General features: G+C 39.5%; 1 protein-coding gene across 5 annotated transcripts in view; it reads left to right on the top strand.

Annotated features, from left to right (window-relative positions):
* The window catches only part of ENTREP2 (endosomal transmembrane epsin interactor 2), a 475,240-nt gene that overhangs the window by 413,945 nt on the left and 36,172 nt on the right, over positions 1 to 25,123 (top strand). The window lies entirely within an intron of this gene.

Genomic DNA, 25,123 nt, shown 5'->3' with positions numbered 1-25,123 from the left:
GTTGAAAACACTCCACTGCTCTTGGTCTCCTTGGAGAATTGTTTTGTGGGAGGAGATGAACCACACTAATTGAAGCCAAATAAAGTTAACCAAAATGTGCCCGGCAGCACCGCATGAGGGGCCTTTTGTACACTTGGTCAGCATTGGTTTCTAGACCTTCACAATCAGGGTTATATGACAAGAGTGGTTCAACACAAGATTCTAAATGGCTTTCCAAGAAGTGCACAATGGAGTGTCTAAAGCTACTATGTTGTTAGTCTTTTTCTGTTCTTTTTTCTTTCTTTTATTTTTTTTAAATTTTTTTAAAAATGGTTTTATTTATTTTTGAAGGAGAGAGAGAGAGACAGAGCATGAACAGGGGAGGAGCAGAGAGAGAGGGAGACACAGAATCCAAAGCAGGCTCCAGGCTCCAAGCTGTCAGCACAGAGCCCAATGCTGGGCTCAAACTCACAAACCTGAGATCATGACCTGAGCCGAAGTCGGACGCTTAACCGACTGAGCCACCCAGGCACCCCTCCTGGTTCCTTTTACTAATTCCTTTTATTGGAGAATGGTATTTAGAAACCAAAGTCTGAGTGTTGAGAGGGCTTGTTGCTACCGAGGTGACATTGTTTCTAGCTCCTCTCATTGGACAGAGATAGGAAATCGAGTGTGTATACTAACCTGTGTGCACCCAACATACCTCCCCTTGCTTTTTGAATGCATGGCCCCATCTAATAGCCAAGACCTGGACCCAGTGTCTTTTTCTATTTTAAAATTTTCCTCCAGGGGCACCTGAGTGGCTCAGTCATTTGAACATCTGACTCTTGATTTCAGCTGAGGTCATGATCTCACGGTTTTGTGAGACTGAGCCCCATGTTGGGCTCTGCACTGTCAGTGCAGAGCCTGCTTGGGATTCTCTCTCTCCCTCTCTCTCTGCCCCTCCTCCACTCAAAATAAATAAATAAACTTGGGCCACCTGGGTGGCTCAGTTGGTTAAGCGTCCGACTTCAGCTCAGGTCATGATCTCGCGAGTTCAAGCCCTGCATCACACTCTGAGCCTGGAGCCTGCTTCAGATTCTGTGTCTCCCTCTCTCTACTCCCCTCCGCTGCTCACACTGTCTCTCTCTCAAAAATAAATAATAAACATTTAAAAAATTAAATAAATAAACTTAAAAAACTTTCACTTGCAAATCACTTTACATGGAAACACCTCATGGGGCATTGTTTCAAGCAATGACTGATTGAGTTGGAGTCCTTGAGACATTTTGTAAGAACCTAATCACCCCCTCTGAGCCACCCCTCACGCTGCCTCCATAGGCATTGAGTCACATGACTTACAGAGCTCTTTCATGTGACTTGAGTGTTTGGGTGTCCATCACTGCCTCCAGCAGTGTCTTGTGGACTCTCCTTTCTTAAATGACACTGCTTGGGCAGTTTCTCTAACCTCTGGTCACTTTCAGCTTTTGACATTGAGTTTGGTCACCTTCAAATCTTCACATACAGTTTAGTGCCCCCTTCTCCATGGTCCCTCTCGACTCTCTCCACCCTAGCAGCTGTGGAGCGAGACCGGCTCCATCCCCTCCTTCTGGGGGCTGGTCTCTCTGGGGTATCGGCAGGTGAAGGGATGAGGGAAGTAGCCTTGTTCTTCTTCTTCTATCAGGGCTGGGCCTGCTCTGCCTGGCTTTGACGAGGCTGATTCCTCAGCTTTTGTGGTCGCCTCTGTGTATATGGTGGGGTTGGTTTCCCATGCCATCACCTGTCCTCTCCCTTATTCGGAGGGTCATCCATGCTTTCTCTCATCTTGACAGCAGTCCATGCCCCTAAATTCATCGCCCCCCCCCCCCCCCATTGCTCTGTGGCTCTGTGGCTCAGGAGCCATGAGGATGCTAAGTTCCAATAGCCAGGATGTGACCCCAGAGTGTCTGTGTCCCTTCCTGGTGAGGAAGAATTTGCCAGCCTCTGGACGCTGGCTTAGCACCCTCATGTTACCAGTGGAATTGTTTTCAGAACTGGACATGGTGTCAGGAAGATGGCAAACTTCTACCACCACCAAATAGATTTGACAGACTCTCAGTCTTTGAACTTCAGCTCAGCCGGAAGCCCTGTGTCTGAGGAAGGCAGCTTTGCTCTGCATTGGCTTTCTTGTCCCAGCTTCACCTTGAGTAGCCAGTGACAAACCATCGGTTATCAGTGCTTTTCTTCTCAAAGCATTTGTTGTGAAGTTATTATTGGTGGACAAAACATCTAAAACGGATCATTGCCAATAAAACTTCTCTTGCCTGGAAGGCTGGTTTAAATAATTTGTAATCCATTGGTTTTTCTTTTCCCTGTCAACTATTTTTACATTATCTTGGCATTTATTCAAGAAAATTTACAGCATTAGGACTGACTGAATGTAGTCTCCAGAATGTAGAGAGTTATGACAGTTCCCAAAATTATTCCAAGAGGAATTTTATACAGTAAATTTTAGGGCTTTTCCTCAATATTCCGTTGATTTAAAAAAGAACTTCACTGAATGTTTTTCATTGTAAAAGCAATACCTCACCATTGTGAGAGTTTTAAAAACTAGACAGATAGGTGATTGATAGATGATAGATAATACTACAATGGATACATTGTCTTCTAGACTTTATTCTGCACAACACTCATTTATATATGTAAATATTTTAACACATAGCAGGAGCTGTATTAATAGTATATTAGCAACTTGGCTTTTTTCAATTAATATATCACATAAATAGATAACAGATATGCTAGTTACTGATTATTGGTTATTTCTCTTTATCCCAGCCCCTCCATCCATTATCCGCTCTCCCTCAGCCTTGCGTTGGCCCCTCAAGGATGACCCCCTATGTCCTTCAGACTCCGTTCCTCTGGCATCTGGTTGGGTTTGCCCAGTGAGAAGCACCAGCAAGATATTGGAAGGTGGGAAGAGAAGTCAGGACATCTATTTCCATCCTCCCCTGCTCAGAGAGAAACTGTCGGCCTTTACCTGTAGCCCCAGGTCTTGTGCAGGGGCTCCCTCTCTTGGCTACACTTTTGCTGGGTCCAGCTAACATGGCTTCCTTCCTTCGTAGCCTGGGGTACTAACAGCTCCCTATTGTTGCTCATTGCTGGATGATGTGCCTTTCTTCATCAATTTAATCAACCCTGTCCACAGAGATTATTCATTAAATTTTCTCCAGTCAGTCTCAATACTTAGTACTCAAGTATGCCAGCTGTGTACTGCCAGGACCCAGACCGACAGAGATGGATGGATGCCTGCATAGATATGTGTGCAGGTGGACCTCATTCTTATAGTGCTGTAGAGGGTTCCACTGTATGGGCTCCTTACTGACATTTTTATTTACTAGGCAATGCTTAAGATACACAGAATGGTTTAGAAAATGATACAGTTAATTCCCATGTGGCAGTCATATGTATTAGAAAAGAAGGGACTCTCAGTTCAGTAAAAGCACCTCTCCACAATTACATCTTGTGTCCCCCATCCTTTTGTTCATCACAGTTTTTCTGCATGTATTTGTGTCCCTAAATGATGGTTTCAGTTTTTGCATGTTTTGAGATTCCCATACATGGTGTTTAATATATCTGTAGTCACCTTTAACTTATGTGGAATATGGTTTGTGGAAGTCATCTATGTCGGTGCGTAGAGCTCTATTTTGCTACTGTTCAGTCTTCTACTGTGTGGATATACCAATACTTATTTACCTTTCCTCTTGTTGAAGGAAATCTGGACTCTTTCCAAGATGTTTTCATTAAAGACAGTATTACTCTACACACCCTTGAACATGTGTCCCTGGGCTCCTGTGTGAGCATTTCTCTAGGAAATGTTTCTAGGGGTGGCATTGCTGGCAGGCATCTTCCACTTTGCTAGGTATTGCTGAGTCATTCTCCAGAGTGGTTGTGCTAACGTGCACTCCCGCCAGTGCTCTTTCAGGATCCCCATTTCTCTATGTCCTTGCCAAGCCTTCTATTTTTGCCATCACGAAGAGGAACAGAATATCTCATTAAGTATGTCATGTGCATTTTTCTGACCACAGAGAGGTGAAACATTCACATGCTAAGGGCCATTGTGTTGCCTCATATGTGTTCATATCTTTTGTTGTTTTTATATTGGGTTGTCTTTTCATTTTTAAAAGTTTTTTAAATATCCTGAATACTGATCCTTTCTTATTTGTGTGTTTGTAAGTATGCATGTATTCTCATTCTATAGAGATAGGTAGGTAGGTAGGTAGGTAGACAGATTTTTTTTAACCTTTTTATGATGTCATTTGTCATAGAGAAGTTTTAACATTTCAATGTAGCTGAATTTATCAATCTTTTCCTTATGGATTGTGCCTTTTATGTCTTGTTTAGCAAATACACTTGATTCTCGCTATTCATAGTGCTGATGTTCTATAAAGTCATTGCAAACACTGAATGAGTGAATACCGAACCTTTGTTCCTAGAGGAAATATGGAGTTCCCATGAGCCTCTGGTCAAGACATTTTGATCAACCCATCAGTACAGATCCTTGTTTTATGTGTGTTTCTGTTTAAAGACATCTTATTTAATACATATTGTGGATTCACTAACATTGAACTCAAGGCTAACAGCACTATAACTCATGCCTGAATAAAGCTCATCCAGCACTCATATTTTCTCCATAAGGCACATGATCACAGCCTTCCCGCACTTTAGAAATACCAGACAGCACTTTAGCACCTTGCTTGGGGTACATTTTAAATAGCAAAATCACCAACATGAAGCAGAAACAAAAAATGTGGCACTATTTAGGCCACAAAAAGAATACTTGTTTACAGTGTGAGAACTGAAACAAGAAGATGGAATGTCTCCTTGGTCAACTTCAGCTGAGAAATATGCATGGCAGGCAACTCAAATTTTGTGCATGTCCTCAAATGACCAGAAAAGCCCTGCAGATGATTTTTGGGGTTATAAATAAATTTTAGCAAGTACATGAATTTGTAAATATGGAATTTTTTCCATGAAAATTGAGAATTCAATGAAATGAGAATTGACCGGGGCACCTGGGTGGCTCAGTCAGTTAAGTGTTTGTCTCTTGGTTTTAGCTCAGGTCATGATCTCAAGGTTCATGAGTTCAAGCTCAGAGCCTGCTTGGGATTCTTTCTCCCTCTCTCTCTGCCCCTCCTCCACTTTCACACTGTCACTCTCTCTCAAAATAAATAAATAAACTTTAAAAAATGAGTATTGACTACACTTTCCTTTCCCAAAGATATAACAATAATCTCTTACTTTTTCTTCTAATAGTTGTAGAGTTCTGTTTTTAAGATTTAGATTTTTTTAAATTCGCATTTGTGAATGGTTGTGAAATTAATGATGATTCTGTATGGATAAACAAATATCCTAGTACCATTTATCGCTCTATCCTTTTTCTACTGATTTGCCATATGTAAATTTTCTATATACACGTAGTTCTTTTTGTTAACTCTTCTGTTCCCTTAGTTTATTTTTCGGCATTTTATCACTCTGCTTTTATAATAGATCTTGATATCTTATGAGGGCATATCCTTTCACCCTGTTTTCTTTAATTTCCATTTAATATCTTTTAATGCAATAATGGATACAATAGAGTATTATGTAGATTATAATGCATAATAATAAACACTAGACTCACTAGAATGTCACCAATCCTTGGCATCTACCTGTGTGCTTCTCCAGCAAAGGGAACTACCATCTTGAATTTTGTGCTTTTTATTCCTTTGTTGATTTTTTATAATCACATAGGTACATATGCCTACATATAATACTGTTTATAGTTCTGTGCTTTGCTTTATAAGTGACATAATGTTGTATAAGCATTTACTACTTATTTATCCATGTTGTTGTGTATAGTTGTACTTCATTCATTTTCGTGGCTGTGGAACATTCTTTCTGTGAATGTCCATGTATTCCTCACTTCCCCTGTGGAATGACATTGGGTGGGTCTAGTTGTTTATTCTTAGTAACCATATTTGTCTGAATGAACACCTGTGCATATGTCTCATGGTACATATGGCAAGAGCTTCTGATGGCAACAGTCTCAGGAATATGATTGTTGCAAATATTCAACTTAAGAAGATGATGCCCAGTTATTTGCCAAAGTGATTTTAGCAATTTTTACTCCCATAAGAAATTTGTTTCCTCATCAGAAATTTGTTTACCATCAGAAATTTGAGTCCTTATCAATCCACATCTCCAGCATTTAGCATTTTTAAATATATTTTGTCAGTCTAGCAGTTGTAGGAAAGGTACTTTATGACCTCAATTTGGATTTCTCAGTTATTACTGAAATAGATAATCTTTTTAGATAGTTATCATTTATGTTTCCTCTTCTAAGAATTGAGTTTCATGTCTATTGCCTGTATTTTTATGGTTATTTGTCTCTAATTGATTTGTATGAGATTTGTTTTTTTGTTTCGCTATAGAAACCCATCCCTATTTTGAGGACATAAAGCTGTTCTCATATATGTATTTTACTTAATTTTCCCTTTCACATTTATGTCCTTCATCCATATGGCAATGATTTTTGAGTATGATGTACGAATAGCCAATTATTTTAGCATTGGCTATTGAATAGTGCATTCTTTTCACAAAAATCTTTGCTTCATCTGTTATGCTTCATTTTAATATTTATTTGCATCTTTTTCTAGGCTTTCTACTCTGTTTAGTTAAACAAATCTTTTATTTTTCCTCTTTTGGTACCACACTGTCTTAGTGGCTATAGTTTCATGATAAGTCTTGATAGGTGGTAAGAATTTAGGCTTATAAACTTACCCCAAAGTGAAGCTGTTGTTTCCTCCCTTGAGTGTTAATATGTAGTCCTTACATTTGATATTTATCACTCCCTCTGCCCTGAGCCTTTCCCTGAATCCCAGGACCACTAGGGCATTATGGCTGGCACCCTGGGGCCACTGGTGTTAGTGCCGGGCTCTGTCTGGTTGGCTGGTGCTCAAGCTGTACCAGAGGTTAAATCTTTGAAATCTTACTTCTGCCCTTAGCCATCAAAACTAAGCAAATCTGTTGAAACTTAAAAAAAAATGTTTATTTATTTTGAGGAGAGAAAGAGAGGAGTGGGAAGGGGAGGAGCAGAGAGAGAATCCTGAGCAGGCTCCACACTCAGCTTGGAGCCTGACGTGGGGCTCCATCTTACCACCGTGAGATCATGACTTGAGCCGATACCAAAAGCCAGACGATTAACCGACTGAGCCACCCGGGAGACCCTCTGTTGAAACTTTTAAAATAGTTTTTAAATCTACCTGTTCATTTTTTTGTTTTTTCATAATTTATTTAACACAGGTTTGCTTCGTGAATTTCACAAGCCAATAGCATACTGGATAATGACTCTTAATAAACTAATAAAGTATCAGCATACTCCAATCAATGATAGAACTATTACTCCATGCAAGTGGAGATAAAAGAAATAAAGTCCAAATTTATTTCAGTTGTATCTGGATAAGAGTTGGTACTCATGACCTCCAGCTGAAAAAAATCTACCTGTCCATTCTAGATCATCTCTATTCATTATTCATCATTGTGCTTCCATTTGTTAATATTTTCTTAAACATTTTATACATAGCTATTCCATGTACTCCATGTCTAATAATCCTGGTATTTGAAGTCCTTTAGAATCTAAATCTGTAATTTATTCTTTCTATGCCTCCCACTGGTAGATGGCTCATACCCTCATATACAGGATGATTTCTGATTGAGAATTTCATCTTTCCTCTCTTGGAGGCCAGGAACTGCTGAGCACTTTAGTTTCTTTTGAATGTCTGAACTTCATTCTGAAGTCTCTATTCAACTGACACTTCTTACTGTTAGCCCAAGGAACCAAATCTCGATGTTGCTGTTAGCAGTTACTCTTAGGACAATCTTGTTTCTACACTTGCTCTCTGCTCACATTTTGTAGCTCCAGGTTTGGTTCACAAGTTGGTCCTTTAATTTGGAAGGAGGAGTGAAAATGAGGAGACCTTTGGAGATCGCCTCTGTTTTCTGCAAGGTCAGCAACGTATCAAGAACAATGCATTGTTCAGAATCTGTTCTGTAGCAGGAGGGACCATCTCAGGAAATCTTCCAGCAGTACTACCTGAAGTGGAAGTCTGCCATGGCGATTCTTGGTCTTATGCTCTGCTATCTAGATTTTATTGTCATCTTCTTAGTCTGCACACACATACACAGAACCTTGTTGTGATCTTTATTGGGATTCCATTAGATATATAAATTAATTTGCATAGAATTAACATATTACTGAAAGTGAGTCTTTTTTGTTTTGCTTTTTTTGTGATCAGACAGAATGTTTATTTTTTATATTAAATATAATTTATTGTCAGATTGGCTTCCGTACAACACCCAGTGCTCATCCCAACAAGTGCACTCCTCAATGCCCATCACCCACTTTCCCTCTCCCCCACAGCACCTCAACTCAAACAATAGAACAGATCAATGAAACTAAGAGTTGATTTTTTGAAAAAAATAAACAAAATTGATAAACCTCTAGCCAGGCTTCTCAAAAAGAAAAGAGAGAGGACCCAAATAGATAAAATCATGAATGAAAATGGATTTATTACAACCAATCCCCCAGAAATACAAGCAATTATCAGGGAATACTATGAAAAATTATATGCCAACAAATTGGACAACCTGGAAGAAATGGACAAATTCCTAAACACCCACACATTACCAAAACTCAAATGGGAAGAAATAGAAAATTTGAACAGACCCATAAGTAGTGAAGAAATTGAATCAGTTACCAAAAATCTCCCAACAAATAAGAGTCCTGGACCAGATGACTTTCCCGAAGAATTCTACCAGACATTTAAAGCAGAGTTAATACCTATCCTTCTCAAGCTGTATCTCATTGTTTTTTAGTTATCAATATGCTATTTATCATTTATTCCTTTTTTCTATATTCTTTGAGTATATTTTGTTGCTATTATGTCATATATTTTTTAAAAATCATACTTGCTGTTTGTTGCTGGTGTATGAGAATGCAATTAATTTTGCACTTTGCTCTTCTATCCAGCAATATTTCTCAATAGTCTTATTTAATTTAAATATTTGAACATGTTCTTGGGTTTTATATGTAAATAATCATTTGGGAATAATGGAAATTTTTCTTCTTATTGTATACAGTTTACTTCTTTTTAATGACTTATTCTAATGGTTGAGATCTGCTACATGGTGTTGAATAGAAGTGATAATGCTAGCCATCCCCATCTCCTTCCTGATATTTGCTGTAGGGCTTCTTAATCTAAAGGAGCATTCATCTATTTCTAGTTTATTAGGAGCTTTTAAACTTGTGTTGAAATAAATAAAATAGCAACTGCTATTCTGCATCTATTGAGATTAAATATGATTTTCTCATTTATATGTGGTAAATTCCATTAATATATTATCTTATGTTAAAACATCCTTATAATACAGGAATAGGGTGCCTGGATTGCTCAGTTGATTGGGCATCCAACTCTTGATTTCAGCTCAGGTCATGATCCCAGGGTCATGGGATCACAGCATGGAATCAAGCCCCACTTTGGGCTCCACACTGAGCATGGAGTCAGCTTGAGATTCTCTCTCTCTCTCTCTCTCTCTCTCTCTCTCTCTCTTTCTCTGTCTGTCTTTCTCTCTCTCTCCCCCTCTGCCCCTCTCTCCCACTCATGTGGTCTCTCATTCTCTCTCTCCAAAATAAAAAATAATTTAAAAATACAGGAATATACCAAACTGGGTCATAATGCATTTTTTAATATGCCATTGGATTTAGGTTTCCAGTAATTTGCTTAGCGTTTTTGCCTTTATGTTCACAAGAACGAATTTTCCTCTCTCGTCCTTTTCATATCTAGATTTGTATTATTTGTTTTTTTAAATAGCCAGTTATTCCAACATGGGTTATATAATGCACCATCATTATTACAAGGATCTGCATCTGTACTCTTCTGTTCCTTATCAGTGTCACATTATTCTGTGATCGTAGATGTATCGTACATTTTGATGTGTGCAAAGACCTTCTTCTTGTCCAAAGATTTCTCGACAACACCTGTTTATTTTTTCTTTAATATAAATATATGGTAATGTTTTGTTTGACATTGTTTTAGAGCTAAAGGCTAATTAGAATCACAGTGAGTTTTTAGAAATTCAGAATTTATAGGAAAAATATATGTTATAAAGGAATATAAAGAAAGTTATATTTTATAAAATATATAGACTGTTAATAACTATATTTTATGTAAGCCTCTTGGTAACCACAAAGAAAATACCTATAAAAGTTAAACAAAAGTAAAAGAAAAAGGATTCAAGACCTATCACTACAAAACAAACAAACAAACTGGAACACAAAAGAAGACAGTGGTGAGAGAGGGAAAAAAGACCAGAGGCCTTCAAGACAAACAGAACACAGTTAACAAAATGGCAATAGTAAATCTTTCCCTATCAATAATTACTAAATAGACTAAATCCCCAGTTAAAAAAAAATACAGAATGGCTGGATGTACAAAAAAAAAAAAAAAAAGCAGTATCTAACTGTAAGCTGCCTACAAGAAACTCACTTTATATTCAAGAACACACATAGGCTAAAAGTGAAGGGATGCAAAAGGTATTCCATGCAAACGGTAACCAAAAGAAAGCAGTCTGGCTATACTTATATCAGACAAAGTAGACTTTAAGTCCAAAACTGTTTATAGACAATGAACGTCATCGGTAAAAAGTGAATTCAACGAAAGATAAAGCAGTTGTAAATATATATGCACTCAACATCAGAGCACCTATGTATATAAATTGATATTGACAGCTTTGAAAGGAGAAATCAGCAAAACAATAATAGCAGACTTCAATATGCTACTTTCAATAATAGAACATCCAGACAGAAAATCAATAAAGAAGAAGTGGACTTGAACAAAATAGACCTAACAGATACATACAGAGCTTTGCACCCAACAGTACAAGAATACATGGAACATTCTCCAGGATAGATTACAAGTTAGGTCATAAAACAAGTCTTAAGTCAAAACAAGTCTTAAGAAGATTGAAATCATACAAGGTATCTTTTCTGACCACAATAAAATGAAACTAGAAATCAATAACAGCAAGAAAACAGGAAAATTCATTTTATATATATATATGTATATATATATAAAATGAATGTATATATAAAAATATATACATATATAGATATATAGATATATATATATATATAGAGAGAGAGAGAGAGAGAGAGAGGGAGAAAGATACACATATGGTGCATGCAACACACACAAAGAGAGAAATTTATTTTTTACCTGATTATCCTTCCTTAAATTTCAGAAACATGGCAAAGAGTTTTCTTGATCTTAAAACTTGATAGAATTATAAGAAAATAATTAGTCTATAAATTACAATTATTTATATAGTTATGTAGGCAATTTACATCCACCAACTAAAAACTAAAAGCTATTGCTTCAGAGGGCAGAGAGCAGGTTTTGAATTGCCAAATAAGGTGCAGTTCTGCACCATTGTGGAGAGTGTAAATCTCCTCATGAGTCCTTGCTCAAAGTTAAAAGTGCCATTGAACAAACAGCATATATTGTATGAGAAGCAAACCTGTCCTCTCCTGGTAGCATTTGTGTTATTGATGGTGCCTGAGAGACTAAAGCAAGGCCAAAATTCACTTAAATTTGTAGGGATCCTAAGTAGAATGTTTGCATCTTGAAATTACAAGTTTTGCAGATTCCTCCATGAATCACTTACCTTCTCCATATGACAGCCTAATTTTAGCTCCTTTTCTAAGACCAGTATTCAAGCCAGCCACGAAAACCTCTGTCTGCAAGAACTGCTTTCTACAGAGACAAATTAAATGGCCTGGGATCTGTTCCAGGATGTAACTCGTCACTTGAGAAATTTTATGGAAAATAGAAGTCACAAATTTTACACACACACACACACACACACACACACACACACACAAAGATCATACTACCAACAAAAGTGTTTGTACAGGTAGAGTCTTGCACATCCATTAATTTATTTTGGTGATGATGAATTTTTCTCTTTGTGTGGTTGGAAATTTGGAAATTAAGCATAACATTTCCTTCCAGTCTGAACTTTAAATTCAGAATAGAATAATGAAATATCCCATACATTATCAAACAAATGTTTACCAGTCATTTGTTTTGAATGAGATATTCTACTATAGAGAACAGCAGAAGACTCGTTCTCTGTTCATGATGCCCTCTCAAAATGAAGACGGAAATATACTGTCAGGAACTGTGCAGAGTCTGAGATTTTACTTGCTTTCAAGCTAACAAAGTAGCCTGTTAGAGTTAACTGTTACTTCTCTGGCAGAAGACATGAGACTCATGGTTCAGAGACAAAGGACTTTCTATTCATGGTGAAAGCAGTAGCCTGAGCTTCATGTTGGTTTGTGTGAGTTCCCTGTGCCCAAGTCTTCAGGGATGATACAAAGGATCCATCATGGATGCCTGCACATGCAGTGAGCTACATTAGGCAGAGAAGCACTGAGCCTGGGGAATTTGATGCATTTGTAATAAACCCATCCTTTGTCTAGGGGCAGTGTTACCTCCTTCCTCAAGCTTGCTTGTTGCAAACACAACCCTGGGAAATAGGCAGGGTAAAGAGCTGTCAAGGTTTATCTTCTTGGCATGCCCAGCAGGAACTTGCAGGCATGCTCAGGACCCAGAGCAGACTAGCTCTTCCAACACAGATCACATTACATGTCAGGTAACAGTCTGTGACCAGTGTCTAACATCACAGTGCAATAGAAAATATATGGTACAGGTTGCCCTGTGGGTTCAAAAGAGGAAAAATTTTCTGTGATATCAGCTGTTGGAGAAGAAGATACTGAAGGAAATGAGATTCAACCTGGCCTTTGAAAACAGAATCACATTTGGATCCAAGAGACAAAGAAACATAAGAAAGAACTGTAATGAGAGAAGCCCTTTAAATACTCCTCCTGGGCAAGGTGGGTCAGAAGAGGAAGAGAGTGGTTGTGAAAATGGGGTAAGTTGTCCAGGGACATAGGTGTTAATGAAGGTCTGAGCTGGATAGGCACTGGATTTGGGAGGGGAGGGACAGATGGGAAGGACCTACGGAGAATACGTAAGTTCAAGCTGGTGACGTGAGAATGGTGTTGAGAGTTTTGAAATCTTCACATATTTGCTTTGTTCTCAGAGCAGAGCAGCCCAGTAATGAGTGTACCTTGTGCTTTAATGCAGAAGGTTCTAAGCTCTGGAAGTCACTGAGCTTGGCCGTCCCCACCTGGAACACAGAATGGGATGGCAACACGTGTAGTTTCTGGTCATACTCTCCATCACTCCCACCCAGCTTTTCTAACATCCTTTTTTTCCCAACATTTGAATCCCTTTCCTTCCATGAAAGACCCGCTGATATAGTTATCCCTGCATCGAGTAATTAGGAAGCTTCAATAGGATAATTCTGATAAAACCCAACTCCCAATTATAACACACTTACAATTACTATTGGCTGTGGTCTCATTGGCTATGGTATAGTTTTTATACCATGAGCCTTTCCTTACCTTTTGTCATTACACTTTGGCTGATAATGGGATCTCTTTCTTTATTCAAATTTAAAAAATGTTGAAAAAAACTGGTCAAGGAGCTAATAGAAATGAATGTAAGATCATTTGGCCTCTGGACAATGGTATTTCAAACAACCAAAGGAATCAAACTCCTGGATTTTTAATGTTTTTTAATGCATAATTTATCATGGCTGTCACCTTCCTCTGTTAATCGTGTTATTAATATTCAGAATTTACTTGGATTGGAGAGAATTTTAAAAGAATACATCACATGTAAGTTTACCTAAGTATTTCCTCTTTGTTTTGTTTTATACATGATTTGTTATATACATGATTTCCTAGTTTTATTAGAGGAAGTATGCACAATGGCTGACAGCAAACTTAGTATCCACAGTGAAAGACGCACCCTGTTTTAACACTTGCCATTTTGAATGACCTTATAAAAATATTTTATAGAGCACAGCTTTCAGTACTTATAGAGGATTCTTGATAAAGCTGTCAAAGAGCAGAAGTAAAGGCATTACTTAAGCCAGAGAGAGAATTCCAAAGAAACACATAAACGTAATTCCAGGTGATGTACAGTTATCTAAAAAAAAAAAGAAAAAAGAAAAAAAAGCCAAACATTTTAACAGCTGGAAGAAGAAGAAGAAGAAGAAGAAGAAGAAGAAGAAGAAGAAGACGTCTTTCTGGTGTGTGTTTCAAATGAATATACGCCATGAGACATAAAGTGGCATTTGCCTCCTGATGCATATTCAAAAAAGGTTGTGATTTGTGGGGTTTTTTGTGTGTGAGTGGTTTTATTTGGTTGCAAATGAGAGTATATACAAAATTAGTGTTCTTTTTAAAAGGGCATTTATTTTAATGACAGTGGAATATGTGGTCAATAAAGTTGAAATTTTTAGATTGAGGACCAAATTCAGGTACTGTTTATATTTTTGGTTATGGTACATTAAGAGATGTCACTATATTGGTTCTAATTTTGAATTGCCCCCTGAGAGATAAAAAATATATAATTAAGATTTATACATACTATCTGAGGTTATTCTCTGGTGTGTCTTTAAGGGGAGGATGGTAATTTCATCCAAGAATGCCCTCTTCTCCAGGGAGTCTGGAGCAACCTAATCCCCTGTGGTCTGGTAGGTCTGGAGATGGGAAAGAGTGAACCCCAGGCCATCAGATACATCAAGGGCACCCACAGGTGAAGGCACATCTTGATTCTGTAGGGATGACACCTAGTCCACATCTTCAATCCTGACCTCCATCATGTGCTCCAGACCCGCCTTTCCAACTGATCACTAACGTCTCTGTGGGCAGGCTTCTGGTAGCTCAGCTTTTACATGTCCCAGACCACATTGGTTATTCTCCTTTGAAGATTGCTGCTTTCTCACAGGTCCCTGGCACAACTGCTGGCATCTAATGCTCCCACTCACAATGTATGCCTCAGAATCATCTCCTACCCATTCTTCTCCCACATTCCAGTCTGTCCCCAACCAATGGCCATGCCCTGTTGGTTTTAGCTTCAGAGTCACTCTCAGACTCCCGGTCTCCATGCTTCCTCCATGCACTTTGGTTTCATTCCTCTGCAGCAGTGACAAAATGGTTACCCCCATATTTCTAGTCTCTCATTTCAACACATATTTACTGAGCACCTGCTACATCCCAGTTTCTAGGGTAGTAGGCCCTGCAAAAGGTGTTTCTCTCCATTGTTTGTGAAAATAGCTTACATTATCTTTTTCCCAACATCACACATCTTCAGAGGTATCTCATCACTTAGGACATAAAAAAAAAACCTCCTTAGCCTTTTTCCAACCACATCGTTGTGTGCTCTTTTCCACAACTGAGCTCCCATCCTTAATGGCTGCAGGAGCAGGGAGGACACTTGAGATGGCCATAGTAATGTTGCACAGAAGACTTAAGGCAGATGTCTAAGCCCTGCTACAGCCGCTGAGAAAACTGAAACAAAAAAAAAGCCACCAAGAGCTTTTGGCCAAGACAGAATTACAGGAACTGGATTTAGTCTCCCACCTGAAACAATTCCCCATGCCGACTCCCCCCCACCCACAAAAAAAAAAAAAAAAAAACAGACAAAATATGAAGACATTGAACATCAGGCAATGAAGGACAGTGATCCCTGCGATATGGTCAGTAAATGTCCCAGCTTACAGCCTCAAAAGACTCCAGGTCACAGATCAGGGAAGGGGGACTCAGGAGGATCCCTACAGACTCCCTGAGTTGGGGACACAAAGCTGAAAGTCCTAGGGAGACTAAAGCCTAGGGACTAGAGTTCCCAGGACATGATAGTGGAGGGGAGAGAACTCTGGAGTCTTTAGAGGTTCCCTCTGGAGTATTCAGTTGGATAATGATTAGCCCATGCACGTAAAGAAACTATTGGAGTCTAGGGAAAGAACCATAGAAAAGGTTTAGAGAACAGTGTCTATTCTCAGATGTGCTCACACAGGTCTGAGAGTAGCACTTGTTCCCACATTATTCAGAGTAATCAGCACAGCTTTCCCTCAGGAGTGAGGAATAATTAGCCCTAGACTGAGCCCTGCTCATTTCTGCCTAACAAATCTGAAAAACGAGACTCAGTTCTCTGTCTTCACATTGTCATTGAACAGTTAACCTTGGGGATTTGTTTAAACATGGTATGTTAACTTTGTCCCCTATACTATCATAATCACCCTCCTTTTTGGCTATTTTACAAGTCAGCTTTGAGAACAAATGAGTGGGAAAGGGATTGCAGAAAGACTTTGTGATCATAATGACTTACAGGAGAGTGGGAAACTTTCTTAAAGGATGAGATAGATAACACGTGGGTTCATGTGTAATGGGAATTACATTCTGGGAATGCTCCCAGAATAGAGTCATGTGGAACCATACCTCATGCATGTATGATGCATGTCAGGAAATGCAATACTTCCCACCTCCTCTTGAGGATTTGTCAATCCCTTGATTAGAGCAGTGAAACTAACCTCATTAGTGCCATGGTCTTTCAGGTGAAAGATCCAATTTTCCTGATAGATTTTTGAGTATGTACAGTATTTTGTACATTTTTGAATGAGTAAACTTGAATTTGAGGCCATATCCTTACAGGTAGACCTTGTTTTATTGTGCTTCATTTTACTGCACTTCTTAGATACTGTATTTTTTACAAATTGAAGGTTTGTTTGCATCAAGCAAGTCTACTGGCAACATTTTTCCCACAGCACTTGTTCACTTCATGTCTCTGTCACCTTTTGGCAATTCTCATAATATTTTGACTTTCATTATTATTATATTTTTTATGGTGAGCTGTGAGCAGCGATCTCTGATGTTTTACTGTTAAGATTGTTTTGAGGCACCATAAACCATACCCATATATAAAATGGCAGACTGAATTGATAAATGTATGTGTTCTGACTGCTCCACTGACCAGCCATTCTCTGGTGTGTGCTATCTCTCTCTCTTTCTCTCTCTCTCTCTCTCTCTCTCTCTCTCTCTCTTTGGGTCTACCTGTTTCCGGAGACATAACAATATTGAAAGTAGGATAATTAATAACCTTACAACAGCCTCTAAGTGTTCAAGTGAAAGGAAGAGTTGAATGTCTCTCCCTTTAAACCAAAGGCTAGAAATGATTAGGCTTAGTGAAAAAGGCATGTTGAAAGCTGAGATAGGCTAAAAGCTAGAGCTCTGGTACCAGTCATCCAATTAGTGAATACAAAGAAAACGTTCTTGAAGGAAATTGGAAGTGCTACTCCAGTGAACACATGAATGTTAAGAAAGAAAAACAGCCTTAATGCTGACGTGGAGAAAGTTTTAGTGGGCTGGATAGATGATCAAACAACCACACATTCCTTTAAGCAAAAGCCTAATCCAGAGCAAGGCCCTCACTCTCTTCAGTTCTACAAGGACTGAGAGAGGTGAGGAAGCTGCGGACAGAAAGTTTGAAGCTAGAAGAGGTTGCTTCATGAGGTTTAGGGAAAGAAGCTGTCTCTATAGCATAAAAGTACGAGGTGAAGCAACAAGTGTGGATGTAGAAGTTGCACTAAGTTATTCAGAAGATCTAGGTAAGACCATTGATGAAGGTGGCTACATTCAATAGTAGATTTTCAATGGAGAAGAAACAGTTGCCTATAGGAAGAAGATGCCATTTAGGACTTTTATAGCTAGAGAGGAAAAGTCAATGCCTGGCCTCAAAGATTCAAAAGACAGATCGACTCTGATGAAGATGCACAATGAAAGTAATGTCATTTTCATGCCTGATAATATAACATCTGTTTTGCAGCCTAACAATCAAGGAGTAATTTTCAACTTTCAAGTCTTCTTATGTAAGAAATACATTTCATTCAAGCCAAAACTGAAGTGAGAAATCACCTGTAAGAATGGCTAAAATCAAAAGCACAAGAGATGACAAGTGTTGGCAAGGATGTGGAGAAAAAGGAACCTTCTTGCACTTTTGGTGGGATTGCAACGTGGTGAAGCCACTCTGGAAAACAGTATGGAGGTTCCTCAAAAAATTAAAAGTAGAACTACCCTATGATCCAGTAATCACATTACTGGATATTTATCCCAAAATTACCATAACAGTAATCCAGGGGAGAGTGGTTAAGATGGTGGAGGAGTAAGGTGACCCTAAGCTTGCCTCATCCCTCAAACACAGCTAGGTAAATATCAAATCATTTTTAACACCCAAGGAATTGATCTGAGAACTGAGAAAACAAGGCTGAACATCTACAAGTAGAAAAATGACCACCTCATGGAAGGTAGGAACTGTGGAAGTTGATTTGAAGGAGAAAAGAACTGTGGGTGCTGTGGAGGGGAGGAAACCCTGATCATTGCGAGAAGAGTGAGAGAGAAAGAGTGAAAAAAGAGTGAAAATGCAGAGGGTACTGCACAAGAAAACCCTTCCCAAAAACCATTGATGGGGAAAGGAGAGGGGCTGAATACTTCAAGTCTTTATACGCAACAGACTAAAGTTTTAGAGATCCATGCTGCTGCTGGGGTTGTGCCTGGTTGGCTTAGCAGTGCTCTGGTGGGGAAGGAGGGCAGAAACCCGGGAGCAGGCAGCATGGTTTAAAAATGCACTAACCAAGATGCAAGCCTGAATGATGCCAAGACAAGGAGGATGGACGAATCAGAGGAACAAATCAGTGATATAGAAGATAAAATTATAGAAAATAATGAAGCTGAAAAGAGGAGGAAAATAAAGGTATTATATCATGAATGTAGACTTAGGGAACTCAGTTACTCCTTAAGGCATAATAATATTCATATCATAGGAGTCTCAGAAGATGAAGAGAGAAAAAGAGGGGCAGAAGGTTTATTTCAGCAAATTATAGCTGAAAACTTCCCTAATCTGAGGAGGGAAACAGATGTGAAAATCCAAGAAGCACATGGGAGCAAGAGAACTCCCAATAAATTCAATAAAAGCTGGCCATCACCAAGACATATCATAGTCAAATTCACAAAATACACAGACAAGGAAAGAATCCTCAAAGCAGCAAGGGAAAAAGTCCTTAAACTATAAGGGAAGACAGATCAGGTTCACAGCAGATCTGTCCACAGAAACTTGGCAGGCCAGAAGGGAGTGGCATGATATATTCAGTGTGCTGAATGGGAAAATATGAAATATGCACCCAAGAATGCTTTATCCAGCAAGCCTGTCACTCAGAATAGAAGGAGAGATGAAGAGTTCCCCAGAGAATCAAAAACTAAAGAGTTTGTAACCACTAAGCCAGCCCTGCAAGAAATATTAAAGGGAACTCTTTGGGGAAAGGGGGAACAAAGCCAACAAAGACTAGAAAGGAATACAGAACATCACCAGAAACACTTACTTTAGAGGTAACACAATGGCACTAAATTCATATCTATCAATAATCACCCTGAATGTAAATGGGCTAAATGCTCCAATCAAAAGACATAGGGTATCAGAATGTATAAAAATAAAAACAAGACACATTTATATGCTGCCTACAAGAGACTTATTTTATAAAGACCTAATGATACCTGCAGATTGAAAGTGAAGGAATGGAGAACCATCTATCATTCTAATGGATGTAAAAAAAAAAAAAAAAAAGCCAGAGTAGCCATACTTATATCCGGCAAACTGGATTTTAAACCAAAATCTGTAACAAGAGACAAAGAAGAGCATTATACCACAATTAAGGGGTCTGTCCATCAAGAAGACCTAACAATTGTAAATATTTATGCCCCCACCTTGAGAGCACCCAAGTATATAAATCAATTAATAACAAACATAAACTCATTGATAATAATAGATAATTAATAATAGATAATAGTAGGAGACCTTAATACCCCACTTACAACAATGGGCATATCATCTAAGCAGAAAATCAACAAGGAAACAATGGCTTTGAATGACACACTGGACCAGTTGGATTACCAGTTATATTCAGTTATATTACCAGTTATATTCAGAACATGCCATCCTAAAGCAGCAGAATACACATTCTTTTCAAGTGCATATGGAACATTCTTTGGAATAGATCACATATTGGGTTATAAATCAGTCCTCAGCAAGTACAAAATGATGGAGATCATACCATGCATATTTGCAGACCACAACACTATGAAACTTGAAATCAACCACAAGAGGTCTTGGAGGAAGATGGCGGCGTAGGAGGACGCTGGGCTCACCGCGCGTCCTGCTGATCACTTAGATTCCACCTACACCTGCCTAAATAACCCAGAAAACCACCAGAGGATTACCAGAACAGAGTCGCCGGAGCCAAGCGCAGACGAGAGGCCCACGGAAGAGGGTAGGAAGGGCGGCGAGGCGGTGCGCGCTCCACGGACTGGCGGGAGGGAGCCGGGGCAGAAGGGGCGGCTCGCCGGCCAAGCAGAGCCCCCGAGTCTGGCTTGCAAAAAGCGGAGGGGCCTGACGGACTGTGTTCCGACAGCAAGCGCGACTTAGCGTCTGGGAGGTCATAAGTTAACAGCTCTGCTCAGAAAGCGGGAAGGCTGGAGGACAAAGGGAAGGAGAGCTGCTGAGCCCCCGGACGACAGAGCTCAGTTTGGTGGGGAACAAAGGCGCTCGCCAGCGCCATCTTCCCCGCCCATCCCCCAGCCAAAATCCCAAAGAGAACCAGTTCCTGCCAGGGAACTTGCTCGCTCCGCGCAAACACCCAACTCTGCGCTTCTGCGGAGCCAAACCTCCGGCAGCGGATCTGACTCCCTCCTGCTGCCACAGGGCCCCTCCTGAAGTGGATCACCTAAGGAGAAGCAAGCTAAGCCTGCCCCTCCTGCCCCTGTGCACCTTGCCTACCCACCCCAGCTAAGACGCCAGATCCCCAGCATCACAAGCCTGGCAGTGTGCAAGTAGCCCAGACAGACCACCCCACCCCACAGTGAATCCCGCCCCTAGGAGAGGGGAAGAGAAGGCACGCACCAGTCTGACTGTGGCCCCAGCAGTGGGCTAGGAGCAGACATCAGGTCTGACTGCGGCTCCGCCCACCAACTCCAGTTATACACCACAGCACAGGGGAAGTGCCCTGCAGGTCCTCACCACGCCAGGGACTATCCAAAATGACCAAGCGGAAGAATTCCCCTCAGAAGAATCTCCAGGAAATAACAACAGCTAATGAGCTGATCAAAAAGGACTTAAATAATATAACAGAAAGTGAATTTAGAATAATAGTCATAAAATTAATCGCTGGGCTTGAAAACAGTATAGCGGACAGCAGAGAATCTCTTGCTACAGAGATCAAGGGACTAAGGAACAGTCACGAGGAGCTGAAAAACGCTTTAAACGAAATGCATAACAAAATGGAAACCACCACGGCTCGGATTGAAGAGGCAGAGGAGAGAATAGGTGAACTAGAAGATAAAGTTATGGAAAAAGAGGAAGCTGAGAAAAAGAGGGATAAAAAAATCCAGGAATATGAGGGGAAAATTAGAGAACTAAGTGATACACTAAAAAGAAATAATATACGCATCATTGGTATCCCAGAGGAGGAAGAGAGAGGGAAAGGTGCTGAAGGGGTACTTGAAGAAATAATAGCTGAGAACTTCCCTGAACTAGGGAAGGAAAAAGGCATTGAAATCCAAGAGGCACAGAGAACTCCCTTCAGACGTAACTTGAATCGATCTTCTGCACGACATATCATAGTGAAACTGGCAAAATACAAGGATAAAGAGAAAATTCTGAAAGCAGCAAGGGGTAAACGTGCCCTCACATATAAAGGGAGACCTATAAGACTGGTGACTGATCTGTCTTTTGAAACTTGGCAGGCCAGAAAGAATTGGCACGAGATTTTCAGTGTGCTAGACAGAAAAAATATGCAGCCGAGAATCCTTTATCCAGCAAGTCTGTCATTTAGAATCGAAGGAGAGATAAAGGTCTTCCCAAACAAACAAAAACTGAAGGAATTTGTCACCACTAAACCAGCCCTCCAAGAGATCCTAAGGGGGACCCTGTGAGACAAAGTACCAGAGACATCACTACAAGCATAAAACATACAGACATCACAATGACTCTAAACCCATATCTTTCTATAATAACACTGAATGTAAATGGACTAAATGCGCCAACCAAAAGACATAGGGTATCAGAATGGATAAAAAAACAAGACCCATCTATTTGCTGTCTACAAGAGACTCATTTTAGACCTGAGGACACCTTTAGATTGAGAGTGAGGGGATGGAGAACTATTTATCATGCTACTGGAAGCCAAAAGAAAGCTGGAGTAGCCATACTTATATCAGACAAACTAGACTTTAAATTAAAGGCTGTAACAAGAGATGAAGAAGGACATTATATAATAGTGACAGGGTCTATCCATCAGGAAGAGCTAACAATTATAAATGTCTATGCGCCGAATACCGGAGCGCCCAAATATATAAAACAATTACTCATAAACACAAGCAACCTTATTGATAAGAATGTGGTAATTGCAGGGGACTTTAACACCCCACTTACAGAAATGGATAGATCATCTAGACACACGATCAATAAAGAAACAAGGGCCCTGAATGAGACATTGGATCAGATGGACTTGACAGATATATTTAGAACTCTGCATCCCAAAGCAACAGAATATACTTTCTTCTCGAGTGCACATGGAACATTCTCCAAGATAGATCATATACTGGGTCACAAAACAGCCCTTCATAAGTTTACAAGAATTGAAATCATACCATGCATACTTTCAGACCACAACGCTATGAAGCTTGAAATCAACCACAGAAAAAAGTCTGGAAAACCTCCAAAAGCATGGAGGTTAAAGAACACCCTACTCACGAATGAGTGGGTCAACCAGGCAATTAGAGAAGAAATTAAAAAATATATGGAAACAAACGAAAATGAAAATACAACAATCCAAACGCTTTGGGACGCAGCAAAGGCAGTCCTGAGAGGAAAATACATTGCAATCCAGGCCTATCTCCAGAAACAAGAAAAATCCCAAATACAAAATCTAACAGCACACCTAAAGGAAATAGAAGCAGAACAGCAAAGGCAGCCTAAACCCAGCAGAAGAAGAGAAATAATAAAGATCAGAGCAGAAATAAACAATATAGAATCTAAAAAAACTGTAGAGCAGATCAATGAAACCAAGAGTTGGTTTTTTGAAAAAATAAACAAAATTGACAAACCTCTAGCCAGGCTTCTCAAAAAGAAAAGGGAGATGACCCAAATAGATAAAATCATGAATGAAAATGGAATGATTACAACCAATCCCTCAGAGATACAAACAATTATCAGGGAATACTATGAAAAATTATATGCCAACAAATTGGACAACCTGGAAGAAATGGACAAATTCCTGAACACCCACACTCTTCCAAAACTCAATCAGGAGGAAATAGAAAGCTTGAACAGACCCATAACCAGCGAAGAAATTGAATCGGTTATCAAAAATCTCCCAACAAATAAGAGTCCAGGACCAGATGGCTTCCCAGGGGAGTTCTACCAGACATTTAAAGCAGAGATAATACCTATCCTTCTCAAGCTATTCCAAGAAATAGAAAGGGAAGGAAAACTTCCAGACTCATTCTATGAAGCCAGTATTACTTTGATTCCTAAACCAGACAGAGACCCAGTAAAAAAAGAGAACTACAGGCCAATATCCCTGATGAATATGGATGCCAAAATTCTCAATAAGATACTAGCAAATCGAATTCAACGGCATATAAAAAGAATTATTCACCATGATCAAGTGGGATTCATTCCTGGGATGCAGGGCTGGTTCAACATTCGCAAATCAATCAACGTGATACATCACATTAACAAAAAAAAAGAGAAGAACCATATGATCCTGTCAATCGATGCAGAAAAGGCCTTTGACAAAATCCAGCACCCTTTCTTAATAAAAACTCTTGAGAAAGTCGGGATAGAAGGAACATACTTAAAGATCATAAAAGCCATTTATGAAAAGCCCACAGCTAACATCATCCTCAACGGGGAAAAACTGAGAGCTTTTTCCCTGAGATCAGGAACACGACAGGGATGCCCACTCTCACCGCTGTTGTTTAACATAGTGCTGGAAGTTCTAGCATCAGCAATCAGACAACAGAAGGAAATCAAAGGCGTCAAAATTGGCAAAGATGAAGTCAAGCTTTCGCTCTTTGCAGATGACATGATATTATACATGGAAAATCCGATAGACTCCACCAAAAGTCTGCTAGAACTGATACATGAATTCAGCAAAGTTGCAGGATACAAAATCAATGTACAGAAATCAGTTGCATTCTTATACACTAACAATGAAGCAACAGAAAGACAAATAAAGAAACTGATCCCATTCACAATTGCACCAAGAAGCATAAAATACCTAGGAATCAATCTAACCAAAGATGTAAAGGATCTGTATGCTGAAAACTATAGAAAGCTTATGAAGGTAATTGAAGAAGATTTAAAGAAATGGAAAGACATTCCCTGCTCATGGATTGGAAGAATAAATATTGTCAAAATGTCAATACTACCCAAAGCTATCTACACATTCAATGCAATCCCAATCAAAATTGCACCAGCATTCTTCTCGAAACTAGAACAAGCAATCCTAAAATTCATATGGAACCACAAAAGGCCCCGAATAGCCAAAGTAATTTTGAAGAAGAAGACCAAAGCAGGAGGCATCACAATCCCAGACTTTAGCCTCTACTACAAAGCTGTCATCATCAAGACAGCATGGTATTGGCACCAAAACAGACACATAGACCAATGGAATAGAATAGAAACCCCAGAACTAGACCCACAAACGTACGGCCAACTCATCTTTGACAAAGCAGGAAAGAACATCCAATGGAAAAAAGACAGTCTCTTTAACAAATGGTGCTGGGAGAACTGGACAGCAACATGCAGAAGGTTGAAACTAGACCACTTTCTCACACCATTCACAAAAATAAACTCAAAATGGATAAAGGACCTGAATGTGAGACAGGAAACCATCAAAACCTTAGAGGAGAAAGCAGGAAAAGACCTCTCTGACCTCAGCCGTAGCAATCTCTTACTCGACACATCCCCAAAGGCAAGGGAATTAAAAGCAAAAGTGAATTCCTGGGACCTTATGAAGATAAAAAGCTTCTGCACAGCAAAGGAAACAACCAACAAGACTAAAAGGCAACCAATGGAATGGGAAAAGATATTTGCAAATGACATATCGGACAAAGGGCTAGTATCCA

Source organism: Puma concolor, chromosome B3 (genome assembly GCF_028749965.1).
Source record: "Puma concolor isolate L17-30 chromosome B3, mPumCon1.1.hap2, whole genome shotgun sequence".
Lineage (NCBI taxonomy): Eukaryota > Metazoa > Chordata > Mammalia > Carnivora > Felidae > Puma > Puma concolor.
This window is presented reverse-complemented; position numbering and strand designations above follow the sequence as displayed.